The 23,161-nt window shown below is 38.1% G+C and overlaps 1 long non-coding RNA gene across 3 annotated transcripts in view; it reads right to left on the minus strand.

Annotated features, from left to right (window-relative positions):
• Positions 1–23,161, minus strand: part of LOC129671406 (uncharacterized) — a 147,152-nt gene that overhangs the window by 11,457 nt on the left and 112,534 nt on the right. The gene's annotated exons all lie outside the window — the stretch shown is intronic.

Below are 23,161 nucleotides of genomic sequence, written 5' to 3' on the forward strand. Positions count from 1 at the left end.
ATTGTTTTATATTATATCTATATTCTTATACAAGCTAGATAAGAAAAACATCAAAAATTCTGGCTTGTACCTATACTCCAACTAAGGATCATTCACGGAGAGGACCTAGAACTCCTGTTCAAAGGAAACCCATTAGCTGCTCAGTTTCCAAGTGGGTTCCCTAGTAAGGGGGGGAGGGGCTGTCTCTGACAGGAACTCAGTGGCCAGCTCTTTGATCACCTGCCCCTGGGGGTGGTACAGCCTTGCCAGGCCACAGAGGAAGATGATGCAGCAAGCCTTGATGAGACCTGATAGGCTAGGGTCAGATAGAAGGGGAGGAGGGCCTTTTCTATCAGGGGACTAGGATATAGGGGGAGAGGAGGGAGGTTGGGTGGGACTGGAAGGAGATGAGGGAGGGGGCTGCAGCAGGGATACAAAGGGAATAAATTGTAATAAATAAATATATAAATAAAATTAAATTTAAAAAATTCTGGCACATGTAAAAGCTAAAATGTTATTCTCATCACTTGAAAACCACAATCAGTATTTTAAGCCATCTTAAGGAAGCTTGGCAGAAGATTTTTTTTTTTTTAAGAAAATGCCTGTAATTGACAAATGGATTTATCCAGAGAATATACCCTTTACTTAAAAAGCTTTATTCTTATCATTTGACAAAATACAATTTTGAAGAAAATTTCAATGTTACAGGGCCATTCCTTTAACAGTTGGTTTAATATAGTACCCTTATTGTTTTTAGTCATTACTGTAGATCCCTGTTTGTTTGTACCTGCATATTAAAATACTCAAGACACTTTAAAAAATATTAAGATGTGGCTTTTTGTTAGTGATTCTTTTAATTTTTATGATACTAACAGTTTATCTTAAAAACCTTAGTCTTATTGCAAATGCAGTATTTTACATGCCTAAAAATCCATTAAATATGGCTCAAACTTGAAATATAGATTTGTAGTTTTAGCATATTTCCTATTTCTTGTGAAAAATATGCTTTCTTAAAATACTTCTGCATATCTAATTATAAAATTCAGAAATTTGTAGAGGAAAAACCATGCTTTCTAGTTTCTCACAGCAATAGGAGAACATCTATGCAACTTTCTTTTTTATTAATAATTTTTATTTTTTTAATATTAATCACAAGTTATTTACTTTGTATCCCAGCCGTTGCCCCCTCTCTATTTTCCTTCCAATCCCTTCCTCATCTCCTCCCTGCCCCTTTCCAAGTCCACTGATAGGGAAGGTCCTCCTCCCCTTCCATCTGACCCTAGCTTATCAGGTATCTTCAGTACTGGCTGCCAAGTCCTCCTCTGTGGCCTCGCAAGGCTGCTCCTTCTATGCAACTTTCAAGTTCTCATTTGTATTCTAAAAGTAACTTTAAAAGCATTTTAATTTATATTTCAGTGATGAATAAAAACATCAAGAAATTACTAAATAAAATAAAAATGCAGTCTGTCATAATAAAAATTCAACATTTAAGTATAAATACTTGTAGATTACCCTCGCTTTATAATGGCCCCTAATTTTTTAACAAAAATTTTAATCATGTAATCCATGCATGATTTATGTTCACAACTATTTTATGAAAAAGAGTAACTTTTGCCTGAGCATAAGCAAACCATCGTTTAGTGCCAATTAAGACCATTAGAATGTTTATTCTAAATTATTCTTCCAATATACTTTGAATTAGTATGGTTCAAATATAACTGTTACATTTTTGTGGCAAAGAGCAGAGGAGTTCCCTACCAGGCATGCCTATGAATGCCTAAAAAATTCAAATATGATGTAAATATTACCCATTGACAAAATTTTCTTCAGCCCTCTTGCCACATGTCTTCATAATCTGGCTTCTGTAGGCAATATATTTAAAATATAGAGGAATCAAATTTTTCTTCATTTTGATAACCCTGAGGTGTCACAAAACACTAATACCAAGGTTCGTAAAAATAAACAAAATTTTTCTTCTTTTTTTTCTTCTCTCACTGGTATTTTCTAAACAAGTTCACTCAATATAGACAAAGAACTCCTTTGGTTGGAATATTCTGTTTGCCCCATATATATGTCCCCTCACTGGCAAGGGTAGGCTAGCCTTGAAATACAATGATCTTGCCTTAACCTTTCCAGTGCTGGAATAATAGGCATGTACTATCATGTCCAGATCTGACAGTATACTTTCATTATATCCATTATTTCAGGGAAACTAGCTAATTTGGGCTATGATCTTTTACAAATATCATCAGTTCTTCAGAAAGAACGTGCAAAACTTTTCCAAATACAGTAGACTATTCATATGCATAAGGAGTGAGTGGCCCAGCTGAGTAGGTGTTGCTGACATAGGCAACGCCATGCCAAGGACTACAATACCTCAGCCCCAGGGGAGTGGCAAAGCCTTCCTTGAGTGAGGTTGAGAGGGTGGCAAAGCCTTCCTCTGATGTGAGTGTGAATACTGACAAGTTTCTGCAGAAAATGTACACCACAGCTTTCCCTTCCATATGTGTGTGGCCTGAAGACTATGCCCTGTAGAAACTCTGCTACTGAGATTAGTGAAACCCACTTCCTTGTTCAGCTGTATATAATAATTCTTCCTCCTTGCTCATGTGTATGCAATAACTATGGTTCCTTTTTAAAAAAAGCTATGTATAATAATGCCACTTCCCTGTCTAACTGTCTATAATAAAGAAACTGAGGTTTCAGGTTGCAATGGCTTCTCCATCTGAGAGCCCAGTCCATATAATTTCTCTATATTTCTGTTCCTGTATCTGTAAGTCTGTTCTTTCTTCACTCCATTGGCACCTCAGTTAGGTTAATCTTTGGAGTCATGCAGAGAGCTGCATATATGAACACTATTGTTAGGCCTGCTGACAGAAAAAAACTACTGAGCCAGCAAGATTGAAATCCAATGAATAGATTGGTAATTTCACTCACTACTCTTAATTCTATACAGTCTTCCTCTAGATCTCAAAAATGAGGTTTTTGAAAACAAATATAAACCAAGTACTCAAGGTTGAAAAACTGCATATATTGTAGAGAACAACAGGGTGAGAGAATAAGATCATGTGAACATAAATGTCTAGGTTAAGTTTACATTCATTTAAAAAATTTCAAAATGAACCGCAAATTAAAAAGGCAAAAAATGTTAAACCTAAAAAGAAAAATATGGGAACAAAACATCCAAGAAATCTGGGAATATACAAAAAAGGTGAACCCTAAGAATAGGATGAGTGGGGAGGGCGGGGCAAGATGGCGGCACCAGGAGGACTCTCATTCTGAGCAGCAGCACAGCAGGATCGGCACAGTGACCAGCAATCAGAACTCGCGGCCGTAAAACAGAAGTGATTGTGTTTCCCAGGTGAGAGGATACCCCACGGTGGGGGATTCAATCAGCTTTAACTCACCCAGCTAAACCGCGGAAGAGATCCCCGTTCCACCAGATGCTTGGTCGCCAGCCCTAGCCCAGAGCTACACACCAGTGTGCTCTGGTCATGGTCCCAGACTGAACCGTGTGTACCACACTATCAGAGACTGGAATTTTCAGTCGAGAGATAACCCCACGGTGCAGGAAACGATTGGGACTGACCTTAGGTCACCCAGACATCCCCTCGAAAACACTCGGGGTCCGTGGGCGCCCCAGGAGCCAGCCCAGAGCCAGAGCCAGGGACCCAGGCTCTGGCACAGAGCCCTGCCTGTGTGCTTGATTCAACGCCTCAGCTAGAAACTGTGGGCCCCAGGGCACCAGAGTCTGAGTTTCACTGTTGGGTGCAAACACACAGGGAGGGAACCAGCTGGTCTGATCTCAGAGCACTCAGCCGACACCCCCACCCCGAAAAGATCTCAGGAAAATTTCCCAGTTTAGGCAGACGCCCAGGCTCCCAAAGGCCAGAAAGGCAGACACAGGTAGTTTCTTCACACCAGCTAGCTGGGAGAGACTGAGCGGTGTGCCCCAGGGCAAAAAAAGACCCTTTCTCCAGAGAATCCACAGGGAAGGAAGGAAACTGGACTGACTTAAATCACCCAGTCCTTCCCTGGAAAAAGTCTCGCAGACCAGCAGGGCCGAGCCGCCATCACTGAGCTGTGCTCCAGACACAGGCAGTTTCTGTGCGCCAGCTAGCTGGCGGAGACTGAGCGGTGCACCCCAGGGCAAAAAAGGGACTGGGAGTCCCTGTCTCCAGAGAATCCACAAGGAAGGAAAGAAACTGTACTGACTTAAATCACCCAGTCCTTCCCTGGAAAAAGTCTCGCAGACCGGCGGGGCCCAGCCACCATCACTGAGCTGTGCTCCAGACACAGGCACAAACAGTTGCTGCGCACCAGATGTCCAACTGTGTCACAGCAGCTGATCATTAAATTTACAGCAAGAAACCCAGAAACAGGGCAGCTGTCTTCAGGACTTCCCTGGGTGAGAGAAGAACCCTCTCGACTAGCAAAGACCACAGTTACAACTCCGGTCTCTATCCCTGAGGTGAGCACCAGAAACTCCTGAAAAAATGCCAGCCATCCAGGGACTATACCCAAAAAGCTGAGAAGACTTCCTTCAAGAAAAACCAGCTTTCTGCCAAAGGGATTCTCTCCACCACAGGATCCCCAGGAACCACCAGAAAATAACCCCAAACACCTAAGATAGCCCAATGGGTAGAGGCCAGAGTAAAAGCTCAAGCAACAAACGACAGAGCAATATGGCATCTCCAGAACCCAGTTACCCAGGGGCAAGTAGCCCTGGACACCCTAGCATAACTGAAATCCAAGAAGATGACTTAACAACTATGCTCATGAAGATGATAACAGAGGAAACAAATAAGATACATAAAAACATAGAGGAAGATAAACTCAAACAGAATATTGCCATCCATAAAGAAATAGAGGAAGTTGCAGCCAAACAGTTTGTGGCCTTTAGAAAGGAAATGCTTAAAGCACTGAATGAAATAAAAGAAACAGAGGTTGGTTCAAACAGCTGAAAAAAGTGATGGAAAAACAGGAAAATACAGTCAGACAGGTGAAGGAAATCAACAAAATGGTTCAAGATCTGAAGATAGAATTGTAAAAATTAAAGAACACACAAATGGAGGAAATTGCAGAGAGTAAGAACTTAGGGAAGAAAACAGGAACTACAGAGGTTAGCATAACCAACAGACTACAAAAGATGGCAGAAAGAATCTCAGGTGTGGAAGATACAATGGAAGAAATCGATGTATCTGTCAAAGAAAATGTTAAATCAAAAAAATTCTTGACACAGACCGTCCAAGAAATCCAAGACAATATGAAAAGACAAAACCTAAGAATAATAGGTATAGAGGAAAAAGAAGACTCCCTTCTCCAAGGCCCAGAAAATATTTTCAACAAAATCATTGAAGAAAATTTCCCTAAGTTAAAGGAGAGGCCAATAAGAATACACGAGGCCTACAGAACACCCAACAAATTTGACCAGAAAAGAAAATCCTCCTGCCACATAATAATCAAAACAGTAAGTATACAGAACAAAGAAAAAATACTAAAAGCTGCAAGGGAAAAAGGCCAAGTAACATATAATGGCAAACCCATTAGAATCACACCTGACTTTTCAACAGAGACTATGAAAGCCAGAAGGGCCTGGACGAATATCATGCAGACCCTAAGAGAACACAGATGTCAGCCCAGGCTACTATACCCTGCAAAACTCTCAGTCCTCATAGATGGTGCTGGTCCAACTGGAAGTCTACATGTAGAAAAATGAAAATAGATCCATACTTATCACCCTGCACAAAACTGAAGTCCAAGTGGATCAAAGACCTTAACATAAAACCAGACACATTAAATCGGCTAGAAAAAAAAGTGGGGAATACCCTAGAACTCATTGGTACAGGAGAAAACTTCCTGAACAGAACACCAACAGCACAGGCTCTAAGAGCAACAATCAATAAATGGGACCTCATGAAATTGAAAAGCTTCTGTAAGGCAAAGGACACCGTCATCAAAACAAAGCGACTGCCTACAGATTGGGAAAGAATCATCACCAACCCTTTATCTGACAGAGGACTCATATCCAGTATATATAAAGAACTAATGAAGCTGAAAAGCAGCAAACCAAGTAATCCACTTAAGAAATGGGGAACAGAGCTAATCAGAGAACTCTCTGTAGAGGAATATCGAATGGCAGAGAACTATTTAAACAAATGCTCAACCTCATTAGCCATTAGGGAAATGCAAATCAAAACAACCCTGAGATTTCACCTTACACCCATCAGAATGGCCAAGATCAAAAACTCAAGTGACAACACATGCTGGAGAGGTTGTGGAGAAAGGGGAACCCTCCTCCATTGCTGGTGGGAATGTAAACTTGTACAACCACTTTGGAAGTCAATCTGGCGCTTTCTCAGAAAATTAGGAATAGTGCTTCCTCAAGACCCAGCTATACCACTGCTAGGTATATACCCAAAATTTGCTCAAGTACACAAAAAGGACATTTGCTCAACCATGTTTGTAGCAGCTTTATTTGTGATAGCCAGAAGTTGGAAACAGCCCAGATGCCCCTCAACTGAAGAATGGATGCAGAAACTCTGGTACATCTACACAATGGAGTATTACTCAGCAATGAAAAATAAGGAAATCATGAAATTTGCAGGTAAATGGTGGGACCTGGAAAGGATCATCCTGAGTGTGTTGTCCTAGACGCAAAAAGACACACACGACATATACTCACTCATATAAACATACAACATAGGATAAACCCGCTAAAATCTGTACATCTAAACAAACTAAGCAAAAGAGAGGACCCTAACTAAATTGCTCAATCCCCATCCTAAAAGGCAAAGAGGATGGACATTAGAGGGAGAAGAAAACAGGAAACAACCTAGGAATCTGCTACAGAGGGCCTCTGAAAGCCAGAAGAAGAAAACAGGAAACAACCTCGGAACCTGCCACAGAGGGCCTCTGAAAGCCTCTGCCCTGCAGACTATCAAAGCAGATGCTGAGCCTGATGGCCAACTGTCGGGCAGAGTGAATGGAATTTTATGTAAGAAGTGGGAAATAGCAAGAGCTGGAGAGGACAGGAACTCCACAAGTAGAGCAACAGAACAAGAAAATTTGAACACAGGGAACTTCCCAGAGACTCACACTCCAACCAACGACTATTCATGGAGATAACCTAGAACCCCTGCACAGATGTAGCCCATGGCAGTTCAGTGTCCAAATGGGTTACATAGTAATGGGAAGAGGGACTGCCTCTGACATAATCTGATTGGCCTGCTCTTTGATCACCTTCCCCTGAGGGGGGAGCAGCCTTACCAGGCCACAGAAGATGACAATGCAGCCACTTCTGATGAGAACTGATAGACTAAGATCAGAAAGAAGGAGAGGAGGACCTCCCCTATCAGTGGACTTGGGGAGGGGCATGCATGCAGAAAGGGGAGGGAGGGTGGGACCAGAAGGGGAGGAGGGGGGGTTATGGGGGGCATATAAAATGCATAAAGTGTAATTAATAAAAGTTAAATTTAACAAAAAAGACTAGGATGAGTGGATAGAGCCAAAGAAAAGAAACACAAATCAAAGGAATAGAAAATATTTTAAACAAAATCATAAATGAAAATTTCCCCAATAAAAAGATCAAGGTGACCCTATCAAGTTATATGAAACATACAAAAAATAAAATAGATAGGAGAGGATAAACAATTCCCCATGATACATAATAATAAAAACATTAAATATTTTTATTTCAGTAGAAAGGTGGGATATAAAAGGTGCAAGGGAAAAAGACCAAGTCATGTAGAAAGGCAGACACATTAGAATAATATCTAACTTCCCAAAGGAGACTCTGAAGGCCAGAAAGGCCTGTCCTCATATTCTCCAAACTCTGAGAAACAGAGATGCTATCCCAGTCTTCAGAATGCAGCAAAATTATAAAAAAATAATCAATAGAGAAATAAGAATATTCAATATAAACCTAAATTTAAGAATTTTTTTTTTGTCCACTAAATCAGTTCTACAAAAGGCATTAGAAGAAAAACTCCAGTCTGAAGAAGTTAACTGTACCCAAGATACAAGTACTAAAGGATCCCAGAACTGTTGGTAGAAAGGAGGTAATTAAAAACCATAACAACAAAATAACAGGAATCAATAAACACTCCTCATTAATAACTCTCAATATTAGTGACCTTAATTTCCCAATTAAAACAAACAGACTAACAGACTGGATTAACAAAGAAGATCTAGTTTATACATCCAAGAAACAAATCTCACCATCAAAGATAGATATCACTTCATTGCAAAAGACTGGAAAGACATAGTCTGAACAAATGAATCCAAGAAGCAAGCAAGTGCAGGTATTTTCATAATTAACAAAAAGATTTTTAACCAAGACTAATCAGAAGAGACAGTAAGGACACTAAATATCAATTAAAGGAAAAAATCCAGAGGATTTTACCATTTGAAACATTCATGCACCAAACATAAGTATACCCAAGTTCATAAAAGAAACAGCAGTACATGCTAAAACCACATATGGACCCCCACCCCACACGCACCACAGTGACAAATGGTGACTTTAATATTCCACTCTCACAATACACAGATCATTGAGACCCAAACTAAACAGTATGGAGTTAAATAACTACATAAATTACACAGGCTTAACAGGTATTTGCAAAACCTTCCACCTAACACAAGAATATGCTTTCTTCTCATCAGCTCATTGAACTTTCTGCAAAATTACGCAAATACTAAGATACAAATTAAGTCTAAGCCTCAGCAGATATAAGAAGACCGAATAACACCCTGCATCCTATCTGAAATAGCAGAAAGTATACAAACTCAGGGAAAGTAAATAACACACTACAAATGAAATTGGGTGAAATAGAAATCCAAAAGAAAATTGCAAACACTCTTGAACAGAATGAAAATGAAAACAAAATATATAAAAACCTAAGAGAAACAATGAAGGCACTTCTGAGAGTCAAGTTCATAGTGCTAAGTAAGTGCCTACATCAAAACATGGAGAGGAAAAAAGTGATCATATTCAAGGATGAAATTAATGAAATGGAGACAAACATAATACAAAGTATCAATGAGATAAATGTCTGAGAAAGTGAACAACATTGACAAACCCTTAGCCAAATTAATTAAAAGGAGAGAGAAGACCTCCCCCACCCCCCAAGTTCAATGCCAGGCTGGTCTACATATCCAGTTCCATTTCACACACACACACATCAAAAGAAAAATAAAGAAAAAGAAATGAACGAAACAGAGAAGGAAAGGAAGACATTACAACAGACACAGAGAAATGAGAACCCTAAAGTCATACTTTAAAAATCTGTACTTTGCCAAACTGGAAAACCTAACGGAAATGGATGAGTTTCCTGATATTTCCTGATATGAGTTTACAAACACCAATATCACACAACCTGTTTGCCAATGTTAAATCAAGATGAAATAAGCAAAATTAAGCCTCTCCACACCAACCATGCAGGAGGACAATGCAGCAAGTCCTGATTAGACCTGATAGGTTGGGGTCAGAGGGAAGGGAAGGAAGACATCCTCTATCAGTAGACTTGGGGAGGGGCATGGGAAGAGATAAGGGAGAGAGAATGGGGCTGGGAGGGGACAAGGAAGGGGACTACAGCTGGGATACAAAGTGAATAAACTGTAATTAAAAAAAAATGAGGGCTAGATGGTTTTAGTGCAGAATACTATCAGTCCTTCAAAGAAAAATTAATGCTAATACTCCGCAGTTTATTCCAGAAAATACAAACAGAAGGAATATTTCCAAAATATTTTAAGAGACACTAACACACTGACACCAATACCACACAATGACCCAGCAAAAAAGAAAATTACAGACCATTATCCTTTATGAACACAGATCCTAAAATTCTCAATAAAATATTTGGAAATGAAATTCAAGAAAAAAAATCATCCAATATGATCAAGTAGGCTTTATCACAGAGATGTAGAAATCATTCAACATATGTTAGTCAATAAATATAATCCATATATATACAGAACAAAAGATAAAAACGTATGATCATCTCATTAGATGCAGAAAAGGCCTTCGACAAAATGCAGGAGTGCTTTATAACAAAAGCCCTGGAGAGATTGAATATACAAAACTACATAATATAACACACTATAGGCAATTTACAACAGTCTCACATCCAACATCAATCTAAATGAGAGACTCAAAGCATTTCCAGAAAAATTAGGAAGAAAATGAACATATCATTCTCTCCATACCTACTCAGGGTAGTGGGTAATGTTTTTGCTAGAACAATAAGACAAGCAGACCAAAAGGATGCAAATAGGGAAGGATGAAGTCAAAGTATCTCTATTTACAGATGATATAATTTTATACACAAAAGACTCTAAAAAAGGTCCATGCACAAGTAGGGACAGCTGATAAACATTTCAGAAAAGTAGCACCATAAAAAAATTGATAGATAAAATTAGTCACCTTCCTATGTACTGAAAAAGGAGTCAGGGAAACAGTACCTGTTACAACAGCCTCAAAAAAAAAAATTCTCGGGATAATTCTAACCAAGCAAGTGAAAGACTTTTATAATAAGTCTTGTAGTATAATATAATAAGACTTAAGACATTAAACAAAGAAAATGAAGAGGCTACCAGAGGATGAAAAGCTCTCCAATGTTCATGATCAGTAGGATTAATGCAGTGAAAATGGCCACCCAAAAAAAGCGCAATCTATAGATTAAATGTAATCCTCACAAATTTCCAGCACAATTCTTCACAGAAACTGAAAAAAAATACTTTAACTTTCACAACAAAACCGGAAAGCAAAATGAATCCCGAACACAATAAACGATTAGCTGGAGGTACCACCAACCCAGATTTCAAGTAGCATTACAGAGCTATAGTAGTAAGAGAAGCATGGTATTGACATGAAAACAGACACACTGATTAATGGAATTAAAGACACAGGCATAAGCCCTATATTTTTGACAAATAATGACACCAGATTTTTGATAAATAAGCCAAAAATATACACTAAAAACAGCATCTTCAACAAATGGTGCTGGTCAAACTGGATGGATTTATAGAATGAAATAGATCCATATCTATCATAGTACATGAAATTCAACTCTAATTGGAGAAAAGTCCTTAACATATGAACAGATACCTGAATCTGATAAAAAGGAGAAAGGGAATGTCACAAGAAAGGGCTTTAATAGAACAAGCACTAAGACCAGCAATTAATGGGACCTCATGGAGCTTAAAAGCTTCGGCATGGCTACATCATTGTGTAATGTCCCACTCTACATATTGGAGGTAGAACTTTACCAATTATATATATCTGATAGAGGGTTACTATCTAGAATATATGGCCATCCTTATCATTGCCCAGTGGACCCATGAACAAAGTGGTCATGTGGTAAAGACAGAGGTTATGCATGGGCTCAACAATACACACTTCCACTCATTAAAGCTCAGCTGGCTTCAGTTGTTGCTGATTTGTGCTGATTTGTCAGCAGCAGAGGCCAATGAGTCTGATATGGCACTCTTTCTCAGGATGACCAGTCAGTGATCTACTGGCTGGTGGACTACACTAGACCACTTCCTTGGAAGTGGAGAATGTCCTTTAGTTCTTACTGGAATAGCTACACATTCTGGTTATGGGTTTACCTTTCCTATACATAATGCTTCTGCCAAAACTACCATTCATGGACCTACAAAATGCCTTATCCAGCACCCGGAATTCCACAAAGGATTTCTTTTGACCAAGGACGTCACTTCACACCAGAGAAGTGCAACAGGGGGCCCAAGCTCATGGAACCTTCTGGTCATAACATGCTCCCCATTCTGAGACAGCTTGTCGGAGAGAATGGATAGAATAAGTTTTGAAGACACTGTTAAAGCACCAGTGTGTTAGTAGCCTGGAAGACTGAGGCAAAGTTCTTTATAAAGTAGTATATGCTTTGAATTAGCATCCAATATATGGTACAGTTTCTATTATTGCCAGGATTCATGAGTCCAGGAATGAAGGGACTGAAACGGTAATAGTTCTACTCATTATCACCACTAATGACTATGAAAATTTTGCTTAAGTTTTTCTTAACGTCTGCTGGCCTAGCACTTTTGATTCCAGATAGAAGAGTGTCCCTGAGTGGAGATATAGCAAACATTCCATTCAACTGGAAGCTCAGACTTCCCCTGGCCACTTTGGCCATCTGAGGCCCTTAAGCCAACAGGCAAAAAGAAAACACAACACAACAAAACAAAATAAAAACATTAAACCAACCAACCAACCAACCAACCAACCAACCCACCCTCCAAATAACAGTGTCAGGAAGGGTGGTTGATAAAAATGGAAGCATGGAAGATTATGTCCAGAGTTTAGGGTTTTTTGATGTTACCATATCCTATGATTAAAGCCAATGGGAAATGACAACAATCTAATCCAGGCAAGATAACAAAGGAGCTAAACCCTTCATGATGAAGGAAGGTATGGATCGCTTCTCCGGGAACAAAACCAAGACTGATGTACTCACTGAAGCTATATTCTTGGAGGAAACACAGAATGGGTAGGAGAGGGAAATAGCTATGAGTACTAACTAAGACCACATAACCAGCTGAAGAAATGTGGAGTGTAACTGACATGGGTATTTTTTTCCTACTTTGTTAAAAACATGTTTGTGAATATATAGATAGACATTAAGCAACATCTGTATTTTGTTTATTTCTTTAATACATAATGTAATGTAGATTTGAGATAGTTTCAACAGTTTTTATCTCAGTAAGTCATGAAACAATAAAAGTTTAAGTATTCCTCAAGGGACAATGTTACCTACCTTAAAATTTGCGGTTGTATATGACATAGCTTCATAGCTAGATGAATTATGGCCTCATTATTGTTTTTCCTTGGCATAAAATGAGAAGATTCTGTGTCAAGTTGACAACATATAAAGGCAGACCTATCAAAATCACCCCAGACTTCTCAACAGAGACTTTGAAAGCCAGAAGAACTTGGGCAGATATCATGTAGACAATAAGAGACCACAGATGCCAACACAGACTACTATACCCAGCAAAACTTTCAATCAACATAGATGGAGAAAACAAAATATTCCCTGACATAAACTAAATTTCAGCAATATATACGCAGCAATTCAGCCCTACAAAAGATACTGCAAGGAAAACTACAACCCAATGAGATCAACTATACCCAAGAAAACACAGGATAAAGACACCTTCACAATAAAAAAAGCAAACGAAAACAAGCATGCAAACACACAATCACCACCAACTCTACAATAAAAGGAACTAACAAATATTGGTCACTAATATCTATCAACATCAATGGACTCAACTCTCCAATAAAAAGACACAGACTAACATACTAAAATCTATACTCCTAAAGAAGCTAAACAACAAGGAAGAGCAAAGGGAAGATGCTCAATCCTCATTCAGAAGGACAAATGCAATAGATATTGGAAGCAGGAGAAAACAGGGAACAGGACAGGAGCCTGCCACAGACGGCCTCTGAAAGACTCTACTGATCAAATTATCAAAGTAGAGGCTAAGACTTATAGCAAAACTTTGGGCAGAGTGCAGGGAATCTTATGAATGAAGGGGGAGATAGAAACACTTGGTGGGGACAGGATCTCTAAAAGGAGACCAACAGAGCCAAAACCAACCAAACAAACAAAAAACAAAGAAAATAACAGCAACAACAAAAACTGAGCCCCGGGGCCCCAGCAGAGACTGATACCCTAACCAAGGACAATGCATGGAGAGGACCTAAAACCTTGGCTCAGATGTAACTTATTGATTTAGCATCCAAGCTGGGTCCCTAGTAAGGGGAGGAGGGGATTTCTCTGGCAACAACTCACTGACAGGCTTTCTGATCACCTCCCCCTGGGTGTCTGTGGCCTTGCCAGGCCACAGAGGAAGACAATGCATCCAGCCTGATAAGACCTGATAGGGTAGGGTCAGATAGAAAGGGAGGAGAACCTCCACTATTAGTGGACTAGGGGAGGGCCATAGAGGGAGAACAGGGAAAAAGGGTGGGATTGGGAGGAGACAAGGGAGGAGACTACAGCCAGGATACAAATTGAATAAATTGTAATAAATTATAATAAAAAAGAGAAAAAGACACAGACTAACAGAATGGTTGCGAAACAGGATCCAACATTCTGTGGAAACAGGATCTAACATTCTGCTGCATTCAAGAAACACACCTCTGGAACAAAGACAGACACTACCTCAGGGTAAAGGGCTGGAAAAAGGTTTTCCAGGCAAATGGACACATGAAGCAAGCTGGAGTAGCCATCCTAATTTGTAATAAAATAGACGTTTAAACAAAATTAATCAAAAGAGATGGATAGGGACACTGGGTAATATGTCAATTTCAAAGATAAAGCTATGCTCTAAAAAAGTAATCTTTGAAAATAAATCAAATTTAGAAAAAGACATGACACCAGGAGCTAGAGAGATGAGTCAGCACTTACTAGCCTTTCTAGCAGGACCCAGATTCAGCTCCTAGCACCCACACAGTACCTAACAACTGTGTACCTCCTATCCCCCTTCTGATCTCCAGGGAATGCACAGATAGACATGCATGTAAAATCTTTGTATATACTGAAAAAAAAAAAAAAGTAAATTACTCAAGCACTTGATCCCTAAGTTTTTCTCCTCCACGGTTTTTAATTCTTTTGTAAAACTACATGCATATTACAAAGCACCTTTAGGATAAGAGCCAGGTTTGCAGGAAATCTTGTTTTTTAATAAAACAACTATGTTGCTCTTCATCAATCACAAAACAGTTTTAAGCATAACCAATCCTACTTTGCTAAGAAATCATGTGAGCATAGAGTTGCTGGTTGGAAGAGAAATCAGTTGAAGGAAGTTCTAGTCTTCAAATTTCTGACTAAAAATGGGCAAAAAGAAGACTGATGGCTCTAAAAACTAGTTAAGATAAAATTTAAGTCCACATATGATTAGAGGTTAGAGATTATAGTTCAAAAATGTAAAAGTGTTTAATTACCTTAAGAATGAGACTGCTTTGTAGAGGAAAACACACTAAAATAATCCTGTTTATATAATAAGGTACTACAGGAAGATGTGTTTTATTTTCTTTTGCAAGGCTGAGAGACATTTTCCCCTTGGTAAAAATGCTTTCTACTGTCAAAGAGGCAACATGGATACTCAGAATAATCCTGCCACTGAAGAGCTTTGGTCACGAGCACTATTCATTAAGCCTCTGTCAGTCAGGTGTTGACAATTTAGAATTCTTTACCTCAGAATTTTAATATATAAAAAACCCACTGCAACAATTTAGTCACTGATTTTGAAGGAATGTAAATATTTTCTAAAACATGAAAATCTGATCTAGATTTAGATAAAATTTATTAAATTCCAATTCTACTCACAGCATTATAAAGCAATGTTTCTTAATTCCCAGATGTTATCTAGTCGCCATCAAAATCTAAGACATAGGTTATCATCTCACTGTTCAGTGGGAGAGCTGGCACTAAAACTGAACTTCAGTCTGAAGTCACACTCTGCAGTCCCAAACTGCTATTTTGCTCCTTCAGAAAATGGCTCTCAGTTTTGTTGAAGTTTATACCGATCACACTTTTAAAATACTTATTTGTTGATTTTAAAAATGGCTGAGGCAGCCAAGATAATGTCAGTATGATGTTAAAACTGAAATAAATGAGGACATTATAACAAAGGGAAATTATGAATGACAAAGGTTAAAGATTAAGTAATTAAGAGTTATACGAAATAAATGTTTTAAGAGAATAGAGGCTGTCCAATAGATTATTACCAAACAGAAACAACACAAAGGACCTGTAACATTCTAAGACATGAATTCGTTCTGAAATTCTGTTTTGTGGGCTGTTTTTTTTTCAGTTACATAGATGCCAACAATGGCACAAAGTCTGTCAATGCTTCTCTTTCTGAAGATCACTAGGACTAAGCTGTCTGTAAAGAACATGTTCCCAGAAACCTAGTTTCATTTACTACATGGTTTCTATAAAAAGACATAGATTCTCAATGCCAAAGAGCAAATACAAAAGAAAAAAAATCTGTGTGATTAAACTCCAAATTTAATTTCTATTAACATGGTTGAATTCCTATTAATATTGTATAGAAAAACCTATGTGAGAACTACAGTAATGACTAATCTGCAGTTTCTAGTTCCTGTTTCTAGTTCACAGTTTCTAGAACACGTCTCTAGTTCTTAACATATGCATATTCCAATGAAATTTTAATTCAAATTGAAGTGAGCCCACTCCAATAAATCATATCATCATCCAATTTTGATCAGACTATATATGAAGAATGAAGAACACATAAAAATGTCAAACTTTACCCAAGTATCAGCCCTTCCTCAAACAACATCTGCAAAGCCCGTTTTGATATACATATATTCCTGATCAGGTGTTGATTAATTTGAATTCATATCAACTCTTTTCCTGGAAAGAGGCAAAATGTATCAACTTACCATAGTAAAATAATAGTGCAAATTCTAACAAGATTTACTACGACCCTAGCTTTTATTCTTCAGGTGCTTTTCAATGTTGTGATATGAATTTCTTAGTACAAAGAAAGCGGATACGTAAACATTAAATGTGAGTGGACTAAAGGGTAAAGCACCTGGTGTGTCTTCTGGTATTTAAATTTATGTGCCTTGCTTGAAGTGTGCACCTGTAGTTCTGGCCCTTGGGAAACTGAGGTAAGGACATCACCTGAACCCAGGATTTCAGCACCTGGCAGCACAACAAGATCCTCTCAGGAAACATCAGCCAGCTCCTAAAATCGACTAACACTGTTAAACACAAGCCAAGGAAGGAAGTCTGATCCTAACCTGGTGTCTGCATGGCATGTTCTGTATGGTGACTTTTTGCTTTGTGTGTGAGTGAGTGTGTATGTGTGTCTTAAATGTCAAAACATTAGTGTTCTGACAATTCAAGCCCTCAACACCCAGAAAGATGTTGTGAGAGATGTTGTGAGAGAAGAAAATTATACATAAAATAAATTTTAAGTTCTCCCATCCCTGCCTATTATTAACATTTCCTCCCTCATCTGATTAAAATACAAAGATCTGACATATTGCCTGTTTTAAAACAGAGTAAGGGAAATAAATATCTATTACTACTTTAACAATGAAACTAAATGTTATGACCAAAATTTATCTCTGAAGAAATAACAAATTCTCACTTATCAAAAAGTTTTCTTGTAGGGCTGGAGAAATGACTTAGTTGGTAAGAACACTGGTTGTTCTTGGAGATGACCAGGGTTCTGTTCATGGCAGATCAGAACCGTCTGTTACCAAGTATCAGGGGATCTGAAGCCCTCTTCTGTACTTCATAGGCACCAGGCACACACATGATAGATACATATATATGAAAGCAAAATACCCACACACGCCATCCACATAAAAACAAAGGAAACAAAATATACAAACATAAATAACCAAACATCTTTAAAGTTTTGTTAAATTCTGGCTTTCAAAATTGCATTGTTATTCTATCATGTAAAATACTTCAAATATACAATTGGATTTATATCATTATTTAGATTTTCATATTTTCAGATATATACATGTAAAATATATATTAAGTTCTTCAAATTATTATTAAAGAAGATAAATAATTGAATTTTATGTGTATTTACAACATTTTGAAACCCTATAGTATGCAAAATGGGCTTTAAGTGCTCTTGGATGTTTTTAGAAAAGGAATAAAGAATATTAAATAGAAAGCCACAAGACACTATAAAATAGAGGTAAAAATAAATTGCCATTTCAGCTAAGATAATTGAGAAGTACATAATTTATAAGAAAGTCTTAGAAAACTGGTATGAAACAATTTGAATTTTAGTACACTAAGATTCAAATAGCAACATTAAGGTACTTACTGTGAGAATACATACCTAAATAAATTTTTCAATAAACATTTCATAAACTTCTGCTTCATTGTTTCAAAAATACCTACCATAACCCACTATATTTCTAGGACTGAGCCTATTCTAAAGCTTCTTGTCTCACGTGACCTGTATAAATGTCATGATGTCTACAGAAAGGTCCATTACTTGACTGGTCTCCAACCATGTTGTCATGATGTGTAAAGTAGTATCAATGTATATTTACAGAACTATCTTATGTAGCACACCAAACTCATGTGGAACCATCTTTACTACAGATTTTGATATTTGAAGATGTGTCTACATGGAATGCCTCCTACCAGTGAGTATGCTGAGAAACAATGGGTTAACATGCTTTAAGAACAAGACAAATTTAAAATATCAGACAGATTTCCTTTTGAGGTTAGCAATTCAATTTTGGTTGTTTGGTAGTGGTTGCCAAAGTACCATGTTAAGAAAGTTATTAAAGCCAGTGCCAGCTCAGACTGCCTTGATTTAGATCTTGGCCATGAAACTAATTAGTCAAATTTAATCAAGTCTTCTTTCATATGAATCAAATCCACTATTTATTTAATGAAGCTAAGGCACAGACGTTATGCTAGGAGGTACATGTGCTGACTAAAAACAAAAAGCCCACAAAAGTTATAAAAGAATTCACACTTTCAGAGAAGTAAAACAAACTATTTACATAGTAACTCCAATAAAAGAATCACACAGAAGCAGGAACAGACAAGTTAGTGAAGCTCTATTTCAATCTTAACACATGACTCTTACAGAAGATGGCTTCAGTAATTCTGAAGGATAAGCACGGGTCCATGTGGTAGACAAGGGATGAAGAACATTCCTAACATTTGGTATGACCTGAGACTCAGAATCTCTTTTCTAGGTTGCAAGTACAATCAGATCTGTACCAGTGGGGATTAAGGATAAAGCAGGGGCTGATATCTAACGATGCAGAGGAAAACACTACATTAACTTGCATTATGTGCTGTTTTATAGTCTGTGGAAATAACTGGTGCCCCTTCACCACCAGTGCTGGGGGAAAGTTAGGGTATTAGGGATACAGGACAAACTCTCTACCTCTGACCTACATCATTGTTCTCCATGATGGAAATGATAGATAAATAATCAGGTCAATGTTTTAAATGGCTGGTTGGTGACAAATGAATCACCAATTACTTTAATAGGGCCTGAAGACACCATGAACAACACCATCAAGCTCTAGGTTCAGCCCCATGCTGAGTCACTTTCTTTTTTTTTTTTTTTAATATTTTGTTTTGTTTTAAGATTTCTTATTTATTACAAATACAATATTGTGTTTGCATGTATACCTGCACACCAGAAGAGGGCACCAGATTTCAGTATAGACAGTTGTGAGCCACGATGTGGTTGTTGGGAATTGAACTCATGACCTATAGAAGAACAGCCAGTGCTCTTAACCTCTGAGCCATCTCTCCAGCCCCTCTGAGTTACTTTCACTTCAGTCCTCCAAACATTAAATCGCTTCCAGTTCAGGTCTTTCATTTGTTTGCTTGGTTTTGCTTTAGCATTTCCGCAATTGGTCCATTTGTTTTGTCATAACTTCTTTCCTCTTTGAACGTCCAACCTCCACTTATATATATATTTATTTTTTTTCAGGAACACACTTTCCTCTAGAAAGCTTGCACTCACACTCATGGATGGAGCTCCCTGATTCTCATGTGAATGGACACTGCTTATTCTTGAAGTGCCTATTACATTGGCATGTCAGTAACTACTTCCCTTCCCTTGGTTGTTCTGAGTTTTGTGAAGGCAATGAAGTAGAATAAGGTAGAGAAGATCAGTTAATAGATACTGATTTTATTGGCTTATTTAGTGATTTACTTAAAGCATGCTTGTACTGCTATTGCCAAACAGGATTTCACCTTGCTACTTGGAGCAGAATGGCCTGAAGAAATAGCTGAAGCAGAGTAAGTCATTGCCCTTAGCAACTTGATCACAAAGGCTTACACATGTCAGTTGTAACATATGCCTCTGAAACACAAATGCCTCCAAGTTACTTGTCACATATAAATCCTACTTGCTTGCTTGCTCACCTCATCTTGTGTTTTTTTTTTTTTTTTTTTTTTCTCTTTGCTGTCACTTGCTTTATTTCTGTTTGTGGATTGTGCACTTAACATGTAAAATCATTAGTTTTAATTGTCAACTTGACATAATTTATAATCACCAGAGAAGACAGTCTAAATGAGGAATAGATTGATGTGCCAATGGGAATGTCTATGTTTTTTGTTTCGAAAATTATTACTTAAAAATTTTTATATTTATTTAGTTTTTTATTAATTACAGTTAATTCACTTTATATCCCAGCTGTATTCCCCCCCCCTCATCCCCTTCCTTCCTTCCCTCCCTCATCTCCTCCCATGCCCCTCCCCAAGTCCACTGACAGAGGAGGTCCTCAGCCCCTTCCCTCTGACCCTACCCTATCAGGTCTCATCAGGACTGGTTGCATTGTCTTCCTATGTGGCCTGATAAGGCTGCTCCCCATCATGGGGGGAAGTGATCAAAGAGCCAGCCACTGAATTCATGTCAGATGCAGTCCCTGTTTTTTTTAATTATTATTTATTATAATTTATTCTCTTTGTATCTTGGCTGGGGCCCCTCCCTCATTTCCTCCCAATCCCACCCACCTCTCTCTCTATCTTCTCTCCCTATGGCCCTACCCTATTCCATTGATGGGGAGGACCTCCTCCCCTTCTATCTGATCCTAGCCTATCAGGTCTCATCAGGACTAGCTGCATTGTTTTCCTCTGTGAATTGGTAAGGCTGCACCCATCCCCAGGGGGAGGTGATCAGAGAGCCTGCCACTGAGTTTATTCTGGAGAAAGCCCCTGCTCCCCTTACTAGAGAACCCACTTGGAGACTGAGTCTGTGGACTACATCTGAGCAGGGGATTTACAGTCCATACATGGTCTTTGTTTGGGGCATCAGTCTCTGCAGGGCCCCCTGGGCCCAGGAGTTTTTTTTTTTGTTTGTTTGTTTGTTTTTTTTTTTTGGGGGGGGGCTCTGTTGGTCTCCTTTTGGAGCTCCTGTCCCCTCCAGGTCTTTCTATCTCCCCCTTCTTCCATAAAATTCCATGCCCTTCACCTTGTGGTTTAAGAGTATAACATGAGAATACAAACTGAAGTCAGAAACAAAGTCAGGAACTATCCTGGCTTTGGTCCAACAGTGAATGCATGTCACTTCCTCTCAGTGATGTATGGGTGCTCATTTCTAGTTTGATGACTATTATAGCTATAGCGCAATACCTGGTACCAGAAGGCTCTTAAAGGAATACTGAATGAAGACTAAGAGGCTGGCAGCAGATCAATGATAAGGGTATAAGTAAATACTATTAAACATGAAAAGAACAGGCAAATGAGAAGCATAAGAGTGAGATGCGGTGACTTAGTAATTGTTAGAGGAGTGAAAGATGGGAGTGGATTGCTAAAAGTTAAGTACTGAAGAAAAATTCACAATTCAAAACAAAACAAAACAAAACAAAACAAGCAGGGATATAGGACCAAGAAAACTGTTTTCTAGTGTCTCATGGAGCACAGAGCTATGCTATTGTATTCTATTGTTCTCTACCCTATCCCTCCAATACAGCACAATAGCTACCCCATTCTTTCTGTAAAATATAAAGCACATTCCTATTTTAGTCTGTAGATCTTGGACTCATCTTGCCTAGATATTCAAATGACTTACTCTATTAAGTCTTCAGATGTTTGGTTATTTAACAGGTACCTCATTTAGAAATAAAACCCTATTCTAATTCCTTGGAAATCTTTTCTGATTCATTTTCCTCCAAAAAACTGATCAACATTAGGCACACAATGTAATTTATTTGTTCAGTCTCTTTCATTAAATTACTCAAAAAGTAAGAATATGTTTATTTGTTAATTTAATTCATTAATATGCTCATGGCCTAGAATTCTGCAGGTGCTCAACAAACATCAGTTTAATTACTGTTGAGTGAATGAAGGAATGAAACATGCTATTTATATAGGCTACATGGCTGCTTAAGAAAAGAACTGAACAAGGATGATATAAAGAACATGCTAACATCGAAGGGAGAAATCCCATAGAACTCCAGAGTAGACAGAGACATAACATAAGGAATGCTAAGAGTAGGAGCATTAGTCTTGCCCAAGGATAAAGTCCTAGTGGGTTACCCAATGCCAAATGGTCAGCAGTGAAATCATGTACAGAGAAGTAACACTAAACAGACTTAGTAGATTTTCCTAATGTATTTATGCCTGTGTATATATGTAATAATAACAATAAAAGAAGAAGAGATTGTGAATTTAAAAGTGAGTAAGGGTAGGATGTGAGAGAGATTGAGGAAGGGGGAGAAGAGGGAAGTGATATAATTATATTTTAATTTAAAAAAGAAATCAAAATGAATCAAAGGAATACCAACTAAATAAATCTAAAAAGCTCTTTTGTCATTATGCGTTGGACTCCAAGGTTAACCACCAAGTTCTGTACATACAAAATAGTGGTGACTATCAGTACTCTCCTCTAGAAAGAGCTAAAAATATTCAATAACCGCCAACACTAGTTAAAATACTGGTTGGAACCAAAGGGAGTAGGAACTTAGGGCACAAACTTTATTCACAGTATTTTAAAAAAAATATTTGTATTATTTATTTGATTTTCTTTAAAAAAAAAAATAGAAGGATTGGTCACATGAGCACTGTAATAATAGCAACACATTGTCAAATTCAACCTTTCTCAAAACTTTGGGAATTAAAGATTTGCAAGAATCCAAACAGAATCATTACATTGCAGTGTCTGCAACTCAAAACACCACAGGAACAAAACAAGAAAAAGGAAAGAGAAGTGCCTAAATCTCAAGAAGTAAGGCACTGAAATTTGCCCTGACAACACCTCTTCTCTAGTTCTTGAGTAACCTGAACATCACACATATTCCTTGGGCAGCTGATTAAATCCACAGGATAGCAGCAGCTGGCGCATAGTTCTACAGTTGTAAAGACAGTTCTCAAATACCCTTTCCTTAGAGAACTCTCAGGAACTTGTTGACTTGATAGCTCACTTATCTCCACACTAGTCTTCATTTCAGACTACTGAAGATCATCACTGTCAAAGCTATCCTTCTAGGGCATTTTTCAAAGCAGTAGATTTTTTTTTTAATTTTTTGCTCTTTTCCTGAGATTTAAATCTTATTCGCCAGGTTCTAACCCAGAATTGCAAAAAAAGAAAAAGAAAAAGAAAGAAGGAAGGAAAGAAGGAAAGAAGGAAGGAAGGAAGGAAGGAAGGAAGGAAGGAAGGAAGGAAGGAA

This window comes from Psammomys obesus, unplaced genomic scaffold (assembly GCF_907164565.1).
Source record: "Psammomys obesus unplaced genomic scaffold, mPsaObe1.curated_primary_1811, whole genome shotgun sequence".
Lineage (NCBI taxonomy): Eukaryota > Metazoa > Chordata > Mammalia > Rodentia > Muridae > Psammomys > Psammomys obesus.